This window comes from Danio rerio, chromosome 2, assembly GCF_049306965.1.
Source record: "Danio rerio strain Tuebingen ecotype United States chromosome 2, GRCz12tu, whole genome shotgun sequence".
In the NCBI taxonomy this organism is placed as follows: Eukaryota; Metazoa; Chordata; class Actinopteri; order Cypriniformes; family Danionidae; genus Danio; species Danio rerio.
Genome location: NC_133177.1, coordinates 1,818,262 through 1,841,345, shown reverse-complemented (window position 1 = coordinate 1,841,345; position 23,084 = coordinate 1,818,262). Strand labels below are relative to the sequence as shown.

General features: G+C 35.9%; 1 long non-coding RNA gene across 1 annotated transcript; it reads left to right on the top strand.

The window, feature by feature from the left end:
• Nucleotides 1–8,946: 8,946 nt before the first annotated feature.
• Nucleotides 8,947–22,666, top strand: LOC110437908 (uncharacterized). The gene is made up of 3 exons (XR_002455673.3): nucleotides 8,947–9,335; nucleotides 17,508–17,581; nucleotides 19,732–22,666. It is a non-coding gene; the product is annotated as an uncharacterized lncRNA (long non-coding RNA).
• The last annotated feature ends 418 nt before the right edge of the window (nucleotides 22,667–23,084 follow it).

Genomic DNA, 23,084 nt, shown 5'->3' with positions numbered 1-23,084 from the left:
TATGTTTTCATAACCCAAAGTTGGGTCAAAATTTTTTTTTTATTTACATAACATTTTTATTGACCCAATGCTTGGGTTTGTTCATGTCTGACCCAACTAGCAGTTAGTATTGTGTATTGGCTAGAAAATTACTCGTTATTGCAATGCTATAACTACATTCATTCGTTTATTTATTTATTTATTTATTTATTTATTTATTAATCTTTTATAACACTTTTTGAACCAGTAGTTTGGTTTGTCTATATTTGACCCAACCTTGTTTTATGACAACCCAGAATTTTTAGGAAGTAGTTAAGTAAAGTAACAAGCGTTGCAATAAAAAATTCTACATTTTCGTAACCCAAAGTTGGGTCAAATACAAACCCAACCATTTTATTATTTTTTGTTCAAGTGTACATAACCTTTTTTATTAACCCAATGGTTGGGTTTGTTCATGTTTGACCCAACCTTGGGTTATCTAGCATTTTTAGATTGCAGTTAGTATTTTGTAATGGCTTTAAGGATAGCCTGTTATTGCAATGTCTTAACTATTCATTTGTTTATTTATTTATTTATTTATTTATAATATTCTGTCAAGGTTTTACAGATCCAAAGTACACTCTGGGTGGTGATGTCCCAACGTTAGGTCAAATACTGACCAACCCAACAATTTATTCAATCTTTTATTACACTTTTGAACCCAGTGGTTGTGTTTGTCCATATTTGACCCAACCTTGTTTTATGAAAACCCAGATTTCTAGAGAGTAGTTAGGTAAAGTAAAAAGCGTTACACTCTAGAAAAAAGATGTCCTTTTGTAACCCAAATTTGGGTCAAATATGAACCCATTACCCCAACATGGTTCAAATACTGACCAATCCAACCTTTTTTTTTATTACACTTTTTAACCCAATGATTGGTTGGATGGTTGGATTGGATCCAACCATTGGTTATTACAACGCTGCATTTTTAGAGAGTAGTTAATTAAAATAACAAGTGTTACACTTCAGACATACACTTCAGACAAAAATTATATGTTTTTGTAACCCAACTCTGGGTCAAATATGGACAAACCCAACTATTTTATTATTTCATTAATTTTCCTTCAGCTTAGTCCCTTTATTCATCAGGGGTCGCCACAGTGGAATGAACCGCCAACTAGTCCAGCATATGTGTTACTCAGCAAATGTCCTTCCAGCCCTTCCATGCAACTTAGGCAGTTTCATTAAACTTTTTTAATTATTAAACAGTTTTATTAAACTTTTAATCAAATTTATATGAACTTTCTTGTTAACCCAATGGTTGGCTTTGTCCATGTTTCACCAAACCTTAGGTTATAACAACCCAGCATTTTCTTAGAGTATAGTTAGTATTAGGTAATGCCTTTACAATTAGCCTTTTATAACTACATCTGTTCATTCATTCGTTCGTTCGTTCGTTCGTTCGTTCGTTCGTTCGTTCGTTCGTTCGTTCGTTCATTCATTCATTCATTCATTCATTCATTCATTCATTCATTCATTCATTCATTCATTCATTCGTTCATTTATTCATTCATTCGTTCGTTCCTTCCTTCCTTCCTTCCTTCCTTCCTTCCTTCCTTCATTCATTCATTCATTCATTCATTCATTCATTCATTCATTCATTTGTTCATTCATTCATTCATTCATTCATTCAATCAATCATTCGTTCATTCGTTCGTTCGTTTGTTCGTTCATTCATTCATTCATTTATTCATTCATTAATTCGTTCATTTGTTCATTCATTCATTCTTTCGTTCATTCATTCATTCATTCATTCATTCATTCATTCATTCATTCATTCATTCATTCATTTATTCGTTTATTCATTCATTCATACATTTATTTAATCCCTCATTCGTTCATTCATTCATTCGTTCATTTGTTCGTCCGTTTGTTTGTTTGTTCATTCATTCATTCATTCATTCATTCGTTCGTTCATTCATTCATTCATTCATTCATTCAATCACTCATTCGTTCGTTCTTTCATTTGTTTGTTTGTTTGTTCGTTCGTTCATTCATTCATTCATTCATTCATTCATTCAATCACTCATTCATTCGTTCATTCATTCATTCATTTCTTAAGACTTGATTTACAGATGAGAAGTACACTCTAAAAATGCTGGTAATACCTCAACATTGGGTCAAATACTGACCAACCCAACCATTTGTTTAATGTTTTTTTTTTTTATCTCTGGTAACCATTGACTCTAGTATGAAACAGATACTATGAAAGTCAATGGTTACAGGTTTCCAACATTTTACAGAATATCTTCTTTTGTGTTTGGAACAAGGTAAAGGTCAGTAATTGATCAAACTTATGGGTGAACTATCCCTTTAAACTGCTTGAATGCATATGCAACACTCTCCAACTCCACACACTTCTCTTTGTTTGATAAGTTTGCGGCCTTAAGCACACAAATAAAAGCCAAAGCCAGTGTGAATGTGAATTTACAGTGCAGCCTGCTGATGAATGAGGTGTAGAGAAGAGTTGGGTCAGCAGGAAAAGAGGAGTGGAAATGGAGAGATGAATGAATTACACAGACTCAGAGGTAACCTGATCCACATGCAGTCATCCCAACACTTCAACCCAACAAAAAAATGTTTGCCCAGCCATTTGTTCCCAGTGGTGTCAGTGGTGTATCTCCCATGAGTGATCCCTCTGGGGCCCCGGACACTTCCAGGAGGAACCAAGATAGACGAGGGAACAAATGTGCACTGTAAAACGTACAAAGTATCCATAAATTAGCATATGATTTATAATAGAGTATAATTTGTAACACTATTATACTATTATAATATAATAATATAACATTAATATTATATACACTAACTGGCCACTTTATTAGGTACACCTTAGTCCCAGGTTGGACCCCCTTTTGCCCTCAGAACTGCCTTAATCCTTCGATTCAACAAGCTACTGGAAATACTCCACAGAGATTTTGCTCCATATTGCCATGATAGCATTACGCAGTTGCTGCAGATTTGTCGGCTGCACATCCATGATCCAAAGGAAAAATCACAGATTGTCTTATTTTTCTTTTTTTCCCTCTATCCCCATAAAATAAATTAAATATAGGAATTATAAACAAACATATCCTCTGAAAGAAAAAATAAATAAATGAATAATAATAAATGTAAAAATTAAATAAAAATGTAAATAAATTCTTTAAAAAAAAGATAATAGTAATAAATGAGCAACTTTACGATAAAAGCAAAAAATAAGTAAATAAACAAATAAATAAATAAATAAATAAAAATGAAAAGCTCACATTAAGGAGTCAATATTTCCTCTTTCCAATTATTTACTGTGTATTAGATTTGATATCAACTGAACAGGGTAAGCCATTGATATAGTCTAAAACAGGGTTCCAGGTCTTGTAAAAAGATTTGAGAGATCCTGCAAGTAATTTCTCGAGTTTTTATTATGCCATGTGATGGAGGAATCACCTGTTTCCATTTGATAAGAATGGCTTAAAAACAAAAACCTGGCGAATGCAACAGTCAAGTCAGCTCTCTCTGAAATACCCAAAAGTTCTGTCAAGGGGTTAGGGTCTAGATTTATGTTAACAGATTTGTTAAGTGCGTCAAAAACAATGGACCAGAAATGTTTCAATTGGGGACAACTCCAGAACATATGGAGATGATTGGCAGGAGACTGCTAACAACGATGACAGACATCACTTCTATCAGGGAAAATTTGGCTATAATTTAGCATTGGTGAAATGAGCTCTACACTGCACAAGGCCATGTCTGGCGCATATAGAAGAGGAGTGGACCGTCTTTAAAATATCCCCCCATTGTTCTTCCGTAATATCAACACCAAGGTCATTTTTCCAAGATTCCTTCAGAGAAACTGTTGCATTTTCATTTAGTCTATTTGTTAAATTATAAATTGCTGGTATTCAATGTTTCTGACCTGCATATAAGCTGAAAGAATAGTCAAGAGTTTTTATCTATTTTTTTTAAAATACGGTGTTAATATTCAAACTATGTATGACATTTAAGGTGCCTGCCAAAAATAAATAGGAATTAAAACAATAAAATAGTAGGAATCAATCTGCCGGGCGAAGCAGTGGCGCAGTAGGTAGTGCTGTCGCCTCACAGCAAGAAGGTCGCTGGGTTGTTGGTTCAAGCCTCGGCTCAGTTGGCATTTCTGTGTGGAGTTTGCATGTTCTCCCTGCGTTCGCGTGGGTTTCCTCCGGGTGCACCACAGTCCAGAGACATGCAGTACAGGTGAATTGGGTAGGATAAATTGTCCGTAGTGTGTGTGAATGTGTGTGTGGATGTTTCCCAGACATGGGTTGCGGCTGAAAGGGCATCCGCTGCATAAAAACTTGCTGGATAAGTTGGTGGTTCATTCTGCTGTGGCGACCCCGGATTAATAAAGGGACTAAGCCGACAAGAAAATGAATGAATGAATTAATTAATCTGCCTCGTTTTGGAAATGTACAGAGCTGCAGCTGCTTTACTGGGCCTACTCTATTTCAATACTGCTCATTATGGTGGTACTTGGAGAGAGAATTTTTTTCCGAGGTGGTATTTGATGAAAAGAGTTTGAGAACTACTGCTCTAAATAATATAATATTTATCAAAGTTCTAGCAAATAATAGTTTATTAGATGTCCTCCTCTGAAGCAGGGAAGTTTCACACTGTTAAGGAAGAGAAAGAGATTTGTTTCATTTTTCTTATTCATCCCCAGAACACAGCCAGGTCAGTAGGATCTCTAACATGTGGCGTCAATATTAATGATATTTGATAAAAAAGGAAAGGAGACGCACAAGGGAAGCCACGAATTTGGGTCAGATTCGCACGGTGGAAAGCAAATAGATTAGGAAAGTGCTTTCATGTATTAATAACCATAATTTTGCATAAGAATTGCAGAATAAATGAAAAACAGGTGTACTGTGGGGCTACCACCACCACCACCGCTGCATATTGTTATTAGAGCCAACTAAAGTTATAAAAGAAATAAACAACTTGCTTAGTGTGTGAAATGCAAACTTTCATTCTCATGATGAATAAGCTGCACAATTAGGACCCTCTAAACTTTGCTTATATATTTTAACGTTAACATTTTGCATGATGCTAATATGTTTATCACTGCTACAACAACTTTGTGTTTAGTATGCGGAGTCAGATCAGCCTCAAAAATAATACATTTGTGAAATTAACCTCAAACAACAATTCACCGCACAGTTCACACTTTTATTTGACTATTTTACTGTAGGACGGTTATGCGGTGCGTTACTGTATTTTAAGGTTATATTGTTTGAAAAATGACAGCATATTTTACAGCAAAGATATGCAATGCTGTAACTATAAATACAGCAAGATAAATGGTGTGATAAATGTAAGTACAGTATTTTTGCTGTAACTGATTTACAGTAAGTTACTAACAGACTACTGCACTACAACTACACTATGATTGTTTGTAAATGACACAGTATTTAACTGTAATATGAGCTGTGTTTACTGTAGGACAGTTACAGTAAGCGATATATTACTGTATTTTAAAGTTGCATTGTGAAAATTGCTGTATATTTTACAGTAAAATATACAATATTGCAAATGCATATAGAGCAAGATAAACGGTGCTGTAAATGTAAACACAGTATTCTTGCCGTAATTGATTTACAGTAAGTTACTGGCGGACTACTGCACTACAACTACATTGTTAATGATTTTTTGTAAATTACACAGTATTTAACTGTAATATGAGCTGTAGGACAGTTACAGTATGCGATATGTTACTGTATTTTAAAGTTGCATTGTGAAAATTGCTGTATATTTTACAGTAAAATATACAATACTGTAAATGCAAACAGAGGTGCTGTAAATATAAATACAGTATTTTTTCTGTAATTGATTTACAGTAAGTTACTAACAGACTACTGCACTACAACTACACTATGATTTTTTGTAAATGACACAGTATTTAACTGTAATATGAGCTGTGTTTACTGTAGGACAGTTACAGTATGCGATATGTTACTGTATTTTAAAGTTGCATTGTGAAAATTGCTGTATATTTTACAGTAAAAATATGCAATACTGTAAATGTATATAGAGCCAGATAAATGGTGCTGTAAATGTAAACACAGTATTCTTGCAGTAATTGATTTACAGTAAGTTACTGGCGGACTACTGCACTACAACTACACTGCTAATGTTTTTTGTAAATTACACAGTATTTAACTGTAATATGAGCTGTAGGACAGTTACAGTATGCGATATGTTACTGTATTTTAAAGCTGTATTGTGTAAATTACTGCATATTTTACTGTAAAAATATGCAATACTGTAAATGCATACAGAGCAAGATAAACAGTGCTGTACATGTATATACAGTATTCTTGCAGTAATTGATTTACAGTAAGTTACTGGCAAACTGCTGCACTACAACCACACTATTAATAATTTTTAGAAGTGACACTGTAATTACTGTAATATGAACTGTATTTCACTGTAGGACGGTTATGCGGTATGTTACTGTATTTTAAAGTTGCATTGTGTGAAAATTACTATATTTTACAACAAAGATTTACAATGCTGTAATTATATAAACAGCCAGATAAATGACGAGGTAAGTTTAAATACAGTATTCTTGCCGTAAATGATTTACAGTAAGTTACTGGCAAACTGCTGAACTACAACCACACTATTAACATTTTTTAGAAATGACACAGTATTTAACTGTAATATGAACTGTATTTTACTGTAAGACAGTTATGAAGTATGTTACTGTATTTTAAAGTTGCGCTGTGTGTAAATTACTGTATATTTTACAGTAAAGATATACAACACTGTAAATACATATACAGCAAGACAAATGACGCTGTAAATGTAAATGCAGTATTCTTGCTGTAATTGATTTACAGTAAGTTACTGGCAAACTGCTGCACTTCAACTACACCATTAACAATTTTTTTAATTACACAATATTTAACTGTAATATGAAATGTATTTTACTGTAGGACAGTTATGCGGTGTGTTACTGTATTTTAAAGTTGCATTGTATAAAAATGACAGTACATTTTACAGCAAAGATATGCAATACTGTAACTATAAATACAGCAAGATAAAGGGTGTAGTATATAGTATTTTTGCTGTAACTGATTTACAGTAAGTTACTGCACTTCAACTACACCATTAACAATTTTTTTAATTACACAATATTTAACTGTAATATGAAATGTATTTTACTGTAGGATATTTATGTGGTATGTTACTGTATTTTAAAGTTGCATTGTGAAAATTACTGTATATTTTACAGCAACGATACACAATGCTGTAATTATATAAACAGCTAGATAAATGGCGTGGTAAATTTAAATACAGTGTTTTTGCTGTAATTGATTTACAGTAAGTTACTGGCAAACTGCTGCACTACAACTACACCATTAACAATTTTTTTTTAATTACAGAATATTTAACTGTAATATTAAATGTATTGTACTGTAGAACAGTTATGCGGTATGTTACCATATTTTTAAGTTGCATTTTGTAAAAATGACAGTATATTTTACATAATTTGTAATACTGTAAATACATATACTGCAAGTTAAATGGTGTGGTAAATGTAAACTACAGTATTTTTAAAGTAAAAATTACAGTATTTTTGCACAGTAAGTTACTGTAGTATTTGTTAACAGTGTAAAGTGAAATTTTGCAGGCTCCCACAGACAAAGCCTTTAATATAAATGCTAGATTTCTACATTTTAACCTTGCCTTTGGCCTTAGGGTTTGATTGATCCAGTATGATCTGAATAAATCACTGAGAATAATTTGTTATTGTACAATGCATGCAAATGGGGAAAAAAAACTATGCAAAAATTGTAAAGGTTAACTATAGGGTAAAGTTAGGGTAATTAAGCAAGTCATTATGTAACAGTGGTTTGTTCTGTAGACAATGCAAAACTAATATTGCTTAAGGGGCTAAATAATATTGACCTTACAATGGTTTAAAACAATTAAGAACTGCTTTTATTCTAGCCGAAATAAAACAAATAAGAAGAAAAAATATTATAGGAAATACTGTGAAAACTCCTGAATCTGTTCAACATCATTTGGGAAAAAATTGAGAAAGAAGAAAATAATTCTGACTTCAACTGTGTTTGACATCTTCAGTTCGCCTGCAATGTTCGATGTTTTTCCGCTCCGCTCTCCACATGTGTTTTTCTTTTACACACATTGTCTCTCCATGCATGGGAAAACCTCAGAAAGAACTAAAAACTTTTTTTCGAAAGCATTTCACCGCTAATAAGAGAGCACTGGAGAACTGCGGCAAAGTAGATCTGCGGTAAATGACGCATTCATTGGTTACTTGGGTTTTAAAGAAGATAGACTGTAGATGACTCTCCTTCAAAAGCGTGTAATGAAACACATTTCTGGACTTTTTTTAATGGGAAACAAAGCACATGGCATGTACTCCACCCACTGACTGTCTTTCATGACCCACTTTTACATTCACATTCTTTACCGCTGAAGTCGATTCTATCCTTCACTCGCTGCTGCTCGAAAGTCTGAAAAGAGCCTTAAAACTGATTTCTATAATGCACTACTTTACCTGAATTCACCACTTCAGATTTATGCACAGGTCTAAAGTCAAAATTATTCAGCTTTCGGTGATTTTTCTTGTTTAAATATTTCCCAAAAGGACGATATTCTTTAACAAATTCACTCATCATCAATGTGTGCCCGGCTCTCTCTCTCATTCAATTTAAAGTAGTGCACAGAGCTTATATTTCTAAGACTAAATTAGCCCAAATGTTTCTGGTACTAGTGCAATAGATGTCATTGTTCTGAAGGCACTTTATTTCACATGCTCTGGATTTGTCCTAATTAAGAGCATTTCTGGCGGTTCATATTTGATTCGTTATCTGAGATTCTTCAGCACAAGCTAGATCCAGATCCACAGGTGGCACTGTTTGGGGTTACCTCAGAGGAAATACAGTTGCCTTCATCAAAGTGTAAAATCATTGCTTTTTTTTTAGACTTTATTGCCACGTATAGAGCTATTTTGCTAAAATGGATGGATTCTCGCCCTCCCGCTGTCACGAATCAAGACAAGGAGGATCCAAATGCGAGTGTTTTAATGAACAGAGGACACACGAAAGTTCAAACAAAAGAGAGCCACAGACCACAACGATGACATCAAACAGACAGCGGATGATACTGGGAGACAACAGTCAGGAACAAGGACAAACAAGGACAACAACGGACTGATAACCAGCACATACCACAGGAGGAATTTTATAGCCAGCCAAATGAGGTTCAGCTGGAGGATGATAAGTCAGCTGATGACATCAGCTGATCCTAGCACGCTGTCAACACAAAAGGTAAACAAACACACACCCTCACACATGACAACACACAAGGCATGATACATAACATACAGGAGGAACACACAGATCCATAAACCGTGACACCCGCTTATGCTCAGAGAAACTGTCTTGTCTCTATTTGGAAGTCAGGGTTTCATTAAGAGGGTTGGAGGGGAAATTTTTTAAAGTGTGGCAACCTTTTATTGATTATGTGGAAATTCTCAAATAATTTGATTTTGGTGTACATAGGGTATGTATGGTTATATGTTTGTAGTTTTTTAAAAACATCATATATTTTTATTATATATATATATATATATATATATATATATATATATATATATATATATATATATATATATATATATGCAACAGTTCTGTCTGGTTCTTGAATCTGATTGGCTGATAGCCGTGATATATTTAAGTAATATCAGCACCCGTACAGCCTCTTTACCCTTTGTGTATTACTCCGCCCACATACAGCCAGCATCAAGCAGACACTACAGATCTAAAGTGTAAAAGATGCTTGCTCAGCTGTTTAACTGTCAGCTTATGATTTGAATCCAACGCGGAAGAAAGTAGTTCCTCATACAAAAGGGTTTTAAGACTCTCCATGTTTGATTTTGTTTTTATATACACAATTATGCCGTCAAACTGTTGTATAAACGCAATATCACACTCGTAACGATATGGCTGTATATCGGCACTGGTGGGGGCACTAAGGCACTCGGCCTGCAGGCTCGTGCCAATGTACGCCTCTCACCAGTGCCGATACAGCCATATTGCACTGCTACTCATGTGATATTGCTCATATATATATATATATATATATATATATATATATATATATATATATATATATATATATATATATTATAGTGTTGTAGTGTCGCAGACGCCGCCCTAGATGCGGATATAACTGAGGGCGCGAGAGGTGAGGGTAGTGTCGGGGACGCCGCCCTCTCTATTCTGGTGGCTGCCTAGGTCGCCTCTATGGACGCGCCGGCCCTGCGCATAAGCCATATGACTCCTAGATGTGTGCTAGTATTTTGTTTTATCACACATAATACTGATTGCTTACCTGTTTTTATTTTATTTTTTATGAAACAGCTCCAAATGAACATATTTAGTAATTTGGGGATAAATGAGATCCCCTATTATGGAGGGCATATATCCCTTATTTTCTCATACCAATGTTAACAGGTAGGGTCTGGGTTGTGAAAAAGTATCACAGGGTCTGACCAAGAAGTGTAAAATCGAATCCGCCTGAGGGATTTCATCTTCAACATCTTTGTTTTCTATAGCACATTATTTAACCACAGGTTTAATTGCCCAAATGGCTTCACACTAGTCAGAAAATAAGAGTATTTATTAAATAAAGTTTATTTATAAACGGATTTCGAGAGGATCACGTGCTTACGATTGTTCACAGCTGTTCCAACTTTAGCTAATGACTAATTATCCTATTAGGCGATTCTTATTTTACTATAAATAATCTTATCTTACTCTCAATATCTTCGTCTTGAAGACCACCCCCCCCCGCCTCCCTTCCAACCCTATTTCCCTCCTTTCAAACGGGCGAAACGGTGGCCAGTGATTAGCGCTGGTGCCTCACAGCAAGAATGCCCCTGGTTTAATTCCCTTCTAAACCAGCCGACATTTCTGTGCAGAGTTTTGCTTGATGCTCGCGTGAGTATTTCCCGGGTCCTCCGGTTTCCTCCTACAGTTCAAAAACAAGCACCCTAAACAGTTAATCCGAAGCATTTTAGCCAAGCTCTGAGTACACCTTCTCAGCATCCATATCAGCTACAATAAGCAGGAGGGGGAATCATCGAGACCTACCTGAGCTTAAACTCCCCTGCCGCCATGCAACGGGAGGGAGCCCAGGGCTCGAGGATCTTATAAGCTCAGGGCTCTCTCCCGGGACAGCAAGCCAAACAAGCTTTATTATCAATCATCAGCTAAGTGTGAACTCTTGAAAATAAAATACACTTGACATGGCCGGCACAGTACAAACATCAAATTAAAGAGACTCCACATCAAGCGTTCTTCATTTGTCGAATGCTTCAACTGTGACCTAAAAACCTCCACAGACAGATGCTGTTGAACACACTGGAGAACATTTTTTCCACATCTTCTGTACAACGGCAAACGCGCGGTCACCTTTTGATTTCTTTTCAGACCTTTGAAGAGTCAATAAAGACTGATTTCCTGATCTGAGCGACCCAGCTGATGTTCGGGACCCTAAGAGCTCACTGATGCGTTTTGGGGAAGAGTTAACTTTTAAAACCATTTACCAAGCAGCAAAACACAGACAAAGGCTGGCTTAGAGGTTTGCATTGTGGCCTCACAGCATGAAGGTCACGGGTTTAGTCTTAGCCGGGTCATTTCAATGTGGAGTTTGCATGTTCTCCCTGAGTTAGTGTGGGTTTACTTCGGGTGCTTCAGTTTCCCCCACCATCCAAACTCATACGCCATAGGGGAATTGAATGAACTAAATTGGCTGTAGTGTATGTGTTTGTGAGTGAATGAGTGTGTATGGGTGCTTACCAGTACTGGGTTGCAGCTGGAAGGGCATTTGCTGTGTAAAATATACGCTGGAATAGTTGGTGGTCCACTCCATGGTGATTTTCGACGGAAAATGAATGAATGAATGAAAACAAAAACAAAACAAACCACTGTTATACAAAGACTTGCCTAATTACCCTAACTTTACCCTAATTACCCTAGTGAAGCCTTTAAATGTCACTTTAAGCTGAATACAAGTGTCTTGAAGAATATCTAGTCTAATATTATATACTGTCATCATGGCAAAGAGAAAAGAAATCAGTTATTAGAAATGAGTTATTAAAACTATTATGATTAGAAATGTGTTGAAAAAAAAAATTAAATATACAGTTGAATATTATATAAATATATTTAAATATTTCCCAGATGATATATTTAAATATTTCCCAGGGAAATTTTCACAGTGTGTCTGATAATATTTTTTCTTCTGGAGAAAGTCTTATTTGTTTTATTTCGGCTAGAATAAAAGCAGTTATTAATTTTTAAAACACCATTTCAAGGTCAATATTATCAGCCCTTTTAAGCTATATTTTTTTCCATAGTCTCCAGAACAAACCACTGTTATACAATGACTTGCCTAATTACACTAACTTTACCCTAATTAACCTAGTTAAGCCTTTACATGTCACTTTAAGCTGAATACTAGTGTCTTGAAGAATATCTAGTCTAATATTATTTACTGTCATCATGACTAAGAGAAAATAAATCAGTTATTAGAGATGAGTTATTAAAACTATTATGATTAGAAACGTGTTAAAGAAATCTCTCTAGTGAACAGAAATTTGGGGATAAAATATTCATGGGGGCTAGAAAACTAGATAGAGGAGTTTTGTCCTGTTTCTTTTTGTTTCTAAAGTAAAAGCGAAGGACTCAGATGGAGGGTCAGATCTACAAATTCAGTAGCCCCAAGAGGAACAACAATGAGCAGGAGTGATTTTAGTGGTTCACTTAGTTCAGCATAGAGAATTTATACTAACAAACAAACTGTCCTGGTAGTGTGTCTGCTGCGCCAAATCCGGGAACTCACTTGTGTGGTCCTTAAGGGAACGATCAGGAGAGACAAATGGCTGCTAGATCCATATTTTAAGGTTGGCTATTTTTTCAGCCAGGTCAAGGAGAGAGAGAGTTAAAGTGTTGATCTATTTGCAGAATACTGGAGTTAGCCAAATATGGAGCTTAAAGTATGCAGAAACAGTTGTGTTCTTTTGAATTATTAGCATTTGCAATTTTCATTCATTCATTTTCTTGTCGGCTTAGTCCCTTTATTAATCCGGGGTCGCCGCAGTGGAATGAACCGCCAACTTATCCAGCAAGTTCTTTATGCCGCGGATGCCCTTCCAGCCGCAACCCATCTCTGGGAAACACCCACACACTCATACAATTTTAGCCTACCCAATTCACCTGTACCGCATGTCTTTGGACCATGGAGGAAACCGGAGCACCCGGAGGAAACCCACGCGAAGGCAGGGAGAACATATAAACTCCACACAGAAACACCAACTAAGCCGAGGTTCAAACCAGCGACCTTCTTGCTGTGAGGCGACAGCACTACCTACTGCGCCACTGCCTCACCTACAATTGCAATTTAGTAAAGTCAATTTCATTTGCCGTTTTAAAATAGTTTTGAATTTGAATTTCTTATGCTGAATATTGAACATCAGAAATTAAAGACTACTTATACTGAAGTCAGATTTTTATAGACGCCTGTTCAAACTTCAGACTTTTTGTTTTTGTTGTTTTGTTATTCATTCATTCATTCATTTTCCTTAGACTTAGTCCCTTATTTATCAGGGGTTGCTACAGCGGAATGAATCGCCAACTATTCAGGCATATGTTTTACACAGCGAATGTCCTTCCAGCTGCAACCTAGAACTGGGAAACACCCAAACACTCTCACGTTCACACTCATACAGGGGCGGTTCTAAGATTAAATGGCACCCCAGGGGCGAATCATTCATTCATTCATTTTCTTGTTGGCTTAGTCTCTTTATTAATCCGGGGTTGCCACAGCGGAATGAACCGCCAACTTATCCAGCAAGTTTTTACGCAGCGGATGCCCTTCCAGCCGCAACGCATCTCTGGGAAACATCCACACACATTCACAGACACACTCAAACACTACCCAAGCCTACCCAGTTCACCTGTACCGCATGTCTTTGGACTGTGGGGGAAACCGGAGCTCCCGGAGGAAACCCATGCAAACGCAGAGAGAACATGCAAACTCCACACAGAAACGCCAACTGAGCTGAGGCTCGAACCAGCGACCTTCTTGCTGTGAGGTGACAGCACTACCTACTGCGCCACTGCTTTGCCTCGGCGACCCCCCCCCCCCCCCCAAAAAAAACATGTAGTTGCTAGAAAAAGGACGATTAAATTTAGTAAAAAAAATTATATCATTTATCATATTTTACAATTTTAATAAAAAATATGGAAAAAAACTGAATTTGATTTATTAAAAATATTCATATTTTTTATAAATAAAATTAATATTAATATTATTATTGTTATATATATATATATATATATATTCATGCATTTTGTTGTCGGCTTAGTCCCTTTATTAATCTGGGGTCGCCACAGTGGAATGAACCGCCAACTTATCCAGCACGTTTTTACGCAGCGGATGCCCTTCCAGCCGCAACCCATCACTGGGAAACACCCTCTCATTTCACACAGACACTATGGACAGTTTAGCTTACCTAATTCACCTGTACCACATGTGTTTGGACTGTGGGCACCCGGAGGAACTCCACGCCAACACAAGGAGAACATGCAAACTCCACACAGAAACGCCAACTGACCCAGCCGGGACTCGAACCAGAGCAGTTTAGCACTTTATGCAACGCAAAAGACATATTTCTCATGGAGTTTCTTGTGATGTCCCCACTCAAATAAATCATAAATAAAAACAAATGTCCACAAATACATCAGCAGCGTCTGTGTCTGCAGGAAGCATCTTATCTCCCCCTGCCTGTTCATCTGTCTATGGTTAACCAGATGAGAAAGAGCCTCTTCAGATTCTTGAGAGATGAATCGCAGGCCGGCGTCAGACTCCGTGTCTTCTGGAGACATGATAGAGCCGATCTTCTGGCAGTCTGTGGGAAGAAATCCGATTGTGGGAAGAGCAGTGAGAACTCCAGCGCTGTAAATATGGAGTCAGATCAGTCTCAGAAATAGTACATTTATGAAATAAAATCTATACATGATTCATGTTTGTACGGCAATAAAATAGTTAAGCCGAAGGAAAATGAATGAATGAATTTATTTACTGCTTAAATAGGGACAAGACAAGAAGACTCAGGTCCAGCCAATCACTGGGAAATATGTCTTTATTAAGATAATACATTGCATAAACGGCTTTTCTTAAGATAACATTTAATTCCATCAATAAAATAAAAACATGAATCAAAAAATACAAAAACCTGCTAATTTATAGATATATTTTACAGTGTATATTTTAATTTTAGGATGAGCTATGCCATTAAGTATATCTTTACAATGCCCTTTATGAGAATAGATTACATTCTTATAGACAATAAATAGGTGTATTTTTAATACATATTACATTTGTGGGGCGACACGGTGGTGCAGTAGTTAGAACTGTTGCCTCACAGCAAGAAGGTCGCTGGTTCGAGTCCCGGCTGTTGCACTGCAAAAAAAAAAGCTTTTCTTACTTAGATTTTTGTCTTGTTTCTAGTCCAAATATCTAAAAATTCCTAAATCAAGAAGAGTTTTCTAGACAAGCAAAACATATTGTCTTGTTTTGAGAAATAAAATGCCATTATTAAGTGAGTTTTTCCTTAAAACAAGCAAAATAATCTGCCAATGGGGGAAGCAAAATAATCTTACGTCAAAAGAAAAAACAAGACCATTTTGCTTCCCCCATTGGCAGATTATTTTGCTTGTTTTAAGGAAAAACTCACTTAATATTGGCATATTATTTCTCAAAACAAGACAATATGTTTTGCTTGTTTTGAAAATGCTTCCTGATATAAGAAATTTTAGATATTTAGACTAGAAACAAGACAAAAAATCTAAGCAAGGAATGCATTTTTTGCAGTGTGGCATTTCTGTGTGGAGTTTGCATGTTGTCTCCGTGTTGGCGTGGGTTTCTTCCGGGTGCTCCGGTTTCCCCCGCAGTCCAAACACATGTGCTATAAAGGAATTGGGTGAGCTAAATTTTCCCTAATGTATGTGTGTGAATGAGAGTGTATGGGTGTTTCCCGGTAGTGGGTTGCAGCTGGAAGGCCATCCGCTTTGTAAAAACATACAGTATGCTGGATAAGTTGGTGGTTCATACCGCTGTGACGACCCCTGATTAATGAAGCCAAAAAGAAAATGAATGAATATTGAATATATCAACTTTAAACTTATCCAGCATATGTTTTATGCAGCGGATGCCCTTTTAGTTGCATATATATATACTGAATATACACAGTTGAAGTCAGAATTATTAGCCCCCCTGAATTATTCACCCCCCTGTTTATTTTTATTTTTTCCCCCAAATTTCTGTTTATTGTAGAGATTTCTTCAACACATTTCTAATCATAATAGTTTTAATAACTCATTTCTAATAACTGATTTATTTTATCTTTGCCATGATGACAGTATATAATATTAGACTAGATATTCTTCAAGACACTCCTATACAGCTTAAAGTGACAATTAAAGGCTTAACTAGGGTAATTAGGGTAACTAGGCAGGTTAGGGTAATTAGGCAAGTTATTGAATAACGATGGTTTGTTCTGTAGACTATCGTAAAAAAAGGGGCTAATAATATTGACCTTAAAATGGTTTTTAAAAAAATGATAACTGCTTTTATTCTAGTCGAAATAAAACAAACAAGACTTTCTCCAGAAGAAAAAATATTATCAGACATACTGTAAATATGTCCTTGCTCTGTTAAACATCATTTGGGAAATATTTAAAAAAGAAAAAAATAAATAAAATGGGGGCTAATAATTTTAACTGTGTGTGTGTGTGTGTGTGTGTATATATAAATATATATATATATATATATATATATATATATATATATATATGTACAATCTACTCACAAAATTTTGTTCCCCCTCAAGTGATTCAAAACTTTTTATGAGCTTCTCTTCTCTGAAGAAAGTTGCCATTGATTTCCATAGTGGGAGAAACAATGGAAGTCAATGGTTACCGGTTTCCAACATTCTACAGACTATCTTCTTTTGTGTTTGGAACAAGGTAAAGGTCAGTAATTGATCACATTTTTGGGTGAACTATCCCTTTCAACTGCTTGAATGCATATGCAACACTCTCCAACTCCACACACTTCTCTTTGTTTGATACGTTTGTGGCCGTATGCATACAAATAAAAGCCAAAGCCAGTGTGAATTTGTTTGACAGACTGCTGAGACTTGTGGCATATGGGGAAGTAGGCTGGACATGATCCAGAGGGCTGGAAGTTATACAGAAAAGAAAAAGAGAGAGGAAAAAGGAGGAATGACTGGTGTGCGGGGTAAAGGAGAAAGAAAAAGAGGGACGGGGCCCCAGGCAGCCTGCCCTGTCTTTGTTTACGACAAAAAGACATTGTTTGATGTGGCCGTTGAGCCTCTGCTTTAAACCAGGCTTCTTCTGCTTCTCCCACAGGATGTGTTGAGGGTACGCTGCCAGACAGAAAGCGAGGACTGCAAAACTTGTACACCAAGACATTGAGAGACACGGTCAGGACATTGAAACCATTACCGTTCATCCAAAAAAATAATACAATTGCGAAGTTTAATTAATTTATTCACAACACAATTTGCATTTACAAAAGCCAACTCGTGAGTTTAATACACAATTCATAAGTACGCAAATCCAATTCGTAAAATTGAAACCACAATTCGTAAATACACAAATTTGATTCGTAAACTCACAAATCCAAATCATGAATACAAAACATGATTCAAAAATGCACAAACCCAATTCGTAAATTCAAAACACGATTTAAAAATACCCAAATACAATTCGTAAATTTAAACCACGATTTAAAAATACACAAATACAATTCGTAAATTTAAGACACGATTCAAAAAATGAATAAATCTGATTCGTAATTCAAAAAACAATTGAAAAATACCCAAATCCGATTCGTTAATACAAAACGCGATTCAAAAATACACAAATACAATTTGCAAATTCAAAACATGATTTAAAAATACACAAATCTGACTCATAAATTAGAAACATAATTCGTAAATATACAAATCCAATTTGTAAATTCAAAATGCAATTCAGTATTAAACAAATCCAATTAGTAGGTTGAAAACGCAATTCGTAAAATACACAAATTTAATTCGGAAATTTTAAATCCCAATCAAAAAATTCACAAATTCAATTCGTAAATTCAAAACATGATTAGTAAATTCACAAATCTGATTCATAAATTCAAAACACAACTCGTAAATACACAAATCCTATTCAGAAATACAAAATGCAATTCAACAATATACAAATCCACTTTGTAAATTAAACACGCAATTCAGTAATACACAAATCCAATCCGTAAATTCAAAAAACGATTCATAACCAAACAAATCCAATTCGTGAATTCAAAACGCATTTCATAAATATTCAAATCCAATTCGTAAATTCAAAACACGATTCATAAATACACAAATACAATTCGTAAATTTAAACCACAATTTAAAAATACACAAATACAATTCGTAAATTTAAAACACGAATCAAAAAATGTATAAATCTGATTCGTAATTCAAAAAACAATTGAAAAATACCCAAATCCGATTCGTTAATACAAAAGGCGATTCAAAAATACACAAATACAATTTGTATATTCAAAACATGATTTAAAAATACACAAATCTGACTCATAAATTAGAAACATAATTCGTAAATATACAAATCCAATTTGTAAATTCAAAATGCAATTCAGTATTAAACAAATCCAATTAGTAGGTTGAAAACGCAATTCGTAAAATACACAAATTTAATTCGGAAAACTTAAATCCCAATTAAAAAATTCACAAATTCAATTCGTAAATTCAAAACATGATTAGTAAATTCACAAATCTGATTCATAAATTCAAAACACAACTCATAAATACACAAATCCTATTCAGAAATACAAAATGCAATTCAACAATATACAAATCCACTTTGTAAATTAAACACGCAATTTAGTAATACACAAATTCAATCCGTAAATTCAAAAAACGATTCATAACCAAACAAATCCAATTCATAAATTCAAAACGCATTTCATAAATATACAAATCCAATTCTTAATTCAAAACACGATTCATAAATACACAAACACAATTCGTAAATTCAAAACACGATTCGTAAATACACAAATACAATTCGTAAATTCAAAACATGATTTATAAATACACAAACCCAATTCATAAATTCAAAAGATGATTTAATAATTCACTAATCCAATTCGTAAACTCAAAACGCAATTTAGTAATACACAAATCTAATTTGTAGGTTAAAAATGCAATTCGTAAATACACAAATCTAATTTAGAAGATTTTAAACCATGATTAAAAAATACACAAATCTGATTTGTAAATTCAAAACACAATTCATAAATGCAAAAATCCCATTCGTAAATTCAAAACGCAATTCAAAAACAAACAATACAATTCCTAAATTCAACACGCAATTCAGTAATACAAAAATCCAATTCGTAAATTCAAAACTCAATTCAAAAATACCCAAATCCAATTCGTGTGTTGTACTTATGAATTGTGTTTTGAGGATTTAGTGAATCGTGCTGTGCGTGTATGAATTTTATTTTGGAAATGTGTTAGTTTTGATCTGGCTATAGCTTTAAACCAGGCTTCTTCTTTTGCTTCTCCCACAGGATGCGTTGAGGGTACGCTGCCAGACCGAAAGCGAGGGCTAAAAAACTTGTACACAAGAAAACGCTCAGGACATTGAAACCATTACCGTTCGTCCCTTACGTTATATCTGCCACCCCTGGGACCTGCACTCATCGCCGGGCTCCGAACTCCTGGAACAAAAGCGCAATTGTTAAACAGCCAAGTTTTTCTTTTTTGTCTCTCTCTCTCTCTCTCTCTCTGTCCTTATTTAGAATGCAACCAACAGGATTGGTATGATTTGCCAAATACGAAATGCTTTGGTTTGAGGGGCAAAAAAAAAAAAAAAAAAAAGGATTTTGGAGGACTTAACAGAATCCTACAAAGACTTTAATTCTGCACAGCAAAGAAGAGTTTGCTGGAAGGGTTTCCTAAAAGTTTTAGTTTTCTTTGCTTCCTCTGAATTCCCACAGTAGTGAGTTTGTGTGTGTGTGTGTGTGTGTGTGTGTAGCCATCTCCTAACATGAAGCCATTAGGTGCATTTAAATCAAGTTGTTAGAGTGGCCGACTGTAGTATTGGTAGCTTAGCAACCAAAAGTAAACAAAGCAAGTCTAAAACCCCCTCAAGTAAACGTAAAAAATCAACACAGGCTCATTCTGAAAGCATACCCTTATATACATTTCTGGAGATGGTGAATTATGTAGCCAGAGGTATGTATGGCTGCATTTCATCTTTAGAACAAACGCTATGGGGCGGTATGAGACTTCCTTTTCACGCTACCAGCTGATCGCTTACCTCTTTGTGGACGGCTTCACCACTGTTATCTGTTTATCCAGTTAGCTCGCCATGTAGGTTGGCGGACTTGAGATGCAGAAAGTTGACCAGGACGATGGGCTTCAAATCTGGCAAAGAACAGTTCCAGAAAGCAGGTACAAGAAACAAAAGCCAAAAATAAAAAATAAATAAACAAGTGGATAACAGGGTAAGAATGTGGTAAAATCTGAAAACGTTGTAAAAATCAGGTGAGGGCTTTTTTTTTTTTGGATTGCTTTTGAAAACACTTGTTGTGTTTAGGGGATAAGGGTGGGTCAGTCAGTTGGTCAGTCATTCAGTCAGTCAGTCAGTAGACAGCGGCCTCTGGGGGATTTACACAAGAACAGCAGGCACAAATGGCCCTCGCAAGAGAAATCTGAGATCTCTACACAGCGCCCTCTGGTGGATTCGTGAAAACAAAAACTGCAAAAAACCTAGCTCCTGGGATTTACTTGGCGCTCTCCAGAAATATATATAGAGGTACGTTTTCAGAATGAGCCTGGGTTTTAAAAACTATTTAGCAATTTAAAGTATTTTTGTTCTAAATTTGGCGTCACTCGTTTCTCATGCAGGATCTCAACATGTGACAGTAAAGAGGAGTTTGCTGGTAGTGTTTCCTAATACTTTCAGTTTTATTCAGGTTCTCTGAATTCCCACATGTGTGTGTGTTTGGCGAAAAGGAGCATTTAAATGTGTGTGTGTGTGTGTGTGTGTGTGTGTCTCCAAACATGAAGCCATTAGGTGCATTTAAATCAAGTTGTTAGAGTGGCCGATTGTAGTATTGGTAGCTTAGCAACCAAAAGTAAACAAAGCAAGTCTAAAACCCCCTCAAGTTAACATAAAAATCTATATAGGCTCATTCTGGAAACGTAGTCCTATATACATTTCTGGAGATCCTGAATTATGTAGCCAGAGGTACATATGGCTGCATTTCGCCTTAAAAATGAACGCTATGGGGCGGTATGACACCATTCCTTTTCGTGATACCAGATGACCGCTTACCTCTGTGTGTATGACTTTCTCGCTGTTACCAGTTTGCCAGTTAGCTCGCCATGTACGTCAGCCAAAAAATAAAATAAACAAGTAAATAACAGTGAGAATGTGGTAAAATCTGAAAATGTGGTAAAAATCAGGTGAGGACTTTTCTTCTTCTTGCTTTTGTAAACACTGCAGTTGGGATTAGGGGAAGAGGAGGCGGGGGCTCAGTCGATCAGTCAGTCATTCAGTCAGTCAGTCGACAGCAGGCTTTGTTGGATGTATGTGAGAACAGCAGGCGTGGATTTGGCATCTGTAAAAGCATACACAGCGCCCTCTGGTGGATTAGCGAAAACAAGAACTGCAAAAAAACGTAGCTCCTGTGATGTATTTGGCGCTCTCTAGAAATGTATACATGGGAAAATTTTTAGAATGAGCCCGGGCTGTAAAAAGTATTTTTATTCTAAATTTGTTCACTTGTTTCTCATGCAGGATCTCAACATGTGACAGTAAAAATGAGTTTGCTGGAAGTGTTTCCTGAAACTTTGATTTTTCTTCAGGTTCTCTGAAATACCACAGGTTTGTGTGTGTGTGTGTCACCTAACATAAAGCAACTAGCTGCATTTAAATCAAGTTTTTAGAGTGGCTGAGCGTAGTATTGGTAGCCTAGCAACCAAAAGTAAACAAAGCCAGTCCAAAGCCACCTCAAGTGAGCGTAAAAACTATTTTGCAATTTAAAGTATTTTTATTTTTATAAATTTTAATAATATTGATATTTTTATGGGGCGTGGCAGTGGCGCAGTAGGTAGTGCTGTCGCCTCACAGCAAGAAGGTCGCTGGTTTGAACCTCGGCTCAGTTGGCGTTTCTGTGTGGAGTTTGCATGTTCTCCCTGCCTTTGCGTGGGTTTCCTCCGGGTGCTCCGGTTTCCCCCACAGTCCAAAGACATGTGGTACAGGTGAATTGGGTATGCTAAAATTGTCTGTAGTTTATGAGTGTGTGTGTGAATGTGTGTGTGGGTGTTTCCCAGAGATGGATTGTGGCTGAAAGGGCATCCGCTGGGTAAAAACTTGCTGGATAAGTTGGCGGTTCATTCTGCTGTGGCGACCCCGGATTAATAAAGGGACTAAGCCGACAAGACAATGATTGTATGAATGAATGAATAATATTTTTATTAAAATAATAAAATCAATTGCCGTCACTTGTTTCTCATGCAATATTTCAAAATCCTCAAACTTAGTCTTCTTTGGGTTCACTTCATTTACACAGGTGTGTGTGTGTGTGTGTGTGTGTGTGTGTGTGTGTGTGTGTGTAGCCATCCTAACATAAAAGTGATTAGGTGCATTCTAATAATCAAGTTATTAGAGTGGCTGGTTTTAGTATTGGTAGCCTAGCAACTAAAAGTAAACAAAGCAAGCATAATGGAATCACATGGGTGTAATGTTCACTATGTCAGGGTCTAATCGTCTCCATCTTCCATAATTTGTATTAACAATTTTCTCAAGTGAATTTTTTCAACTCAAGTGAGTGTGTGTGTGTATGTGTGTGTGTGTGTGTGTGTGTCTGTGTGTGTGTGTGTGTGTGTCTGTGTGTGTGTGTGTGTGTGTGTG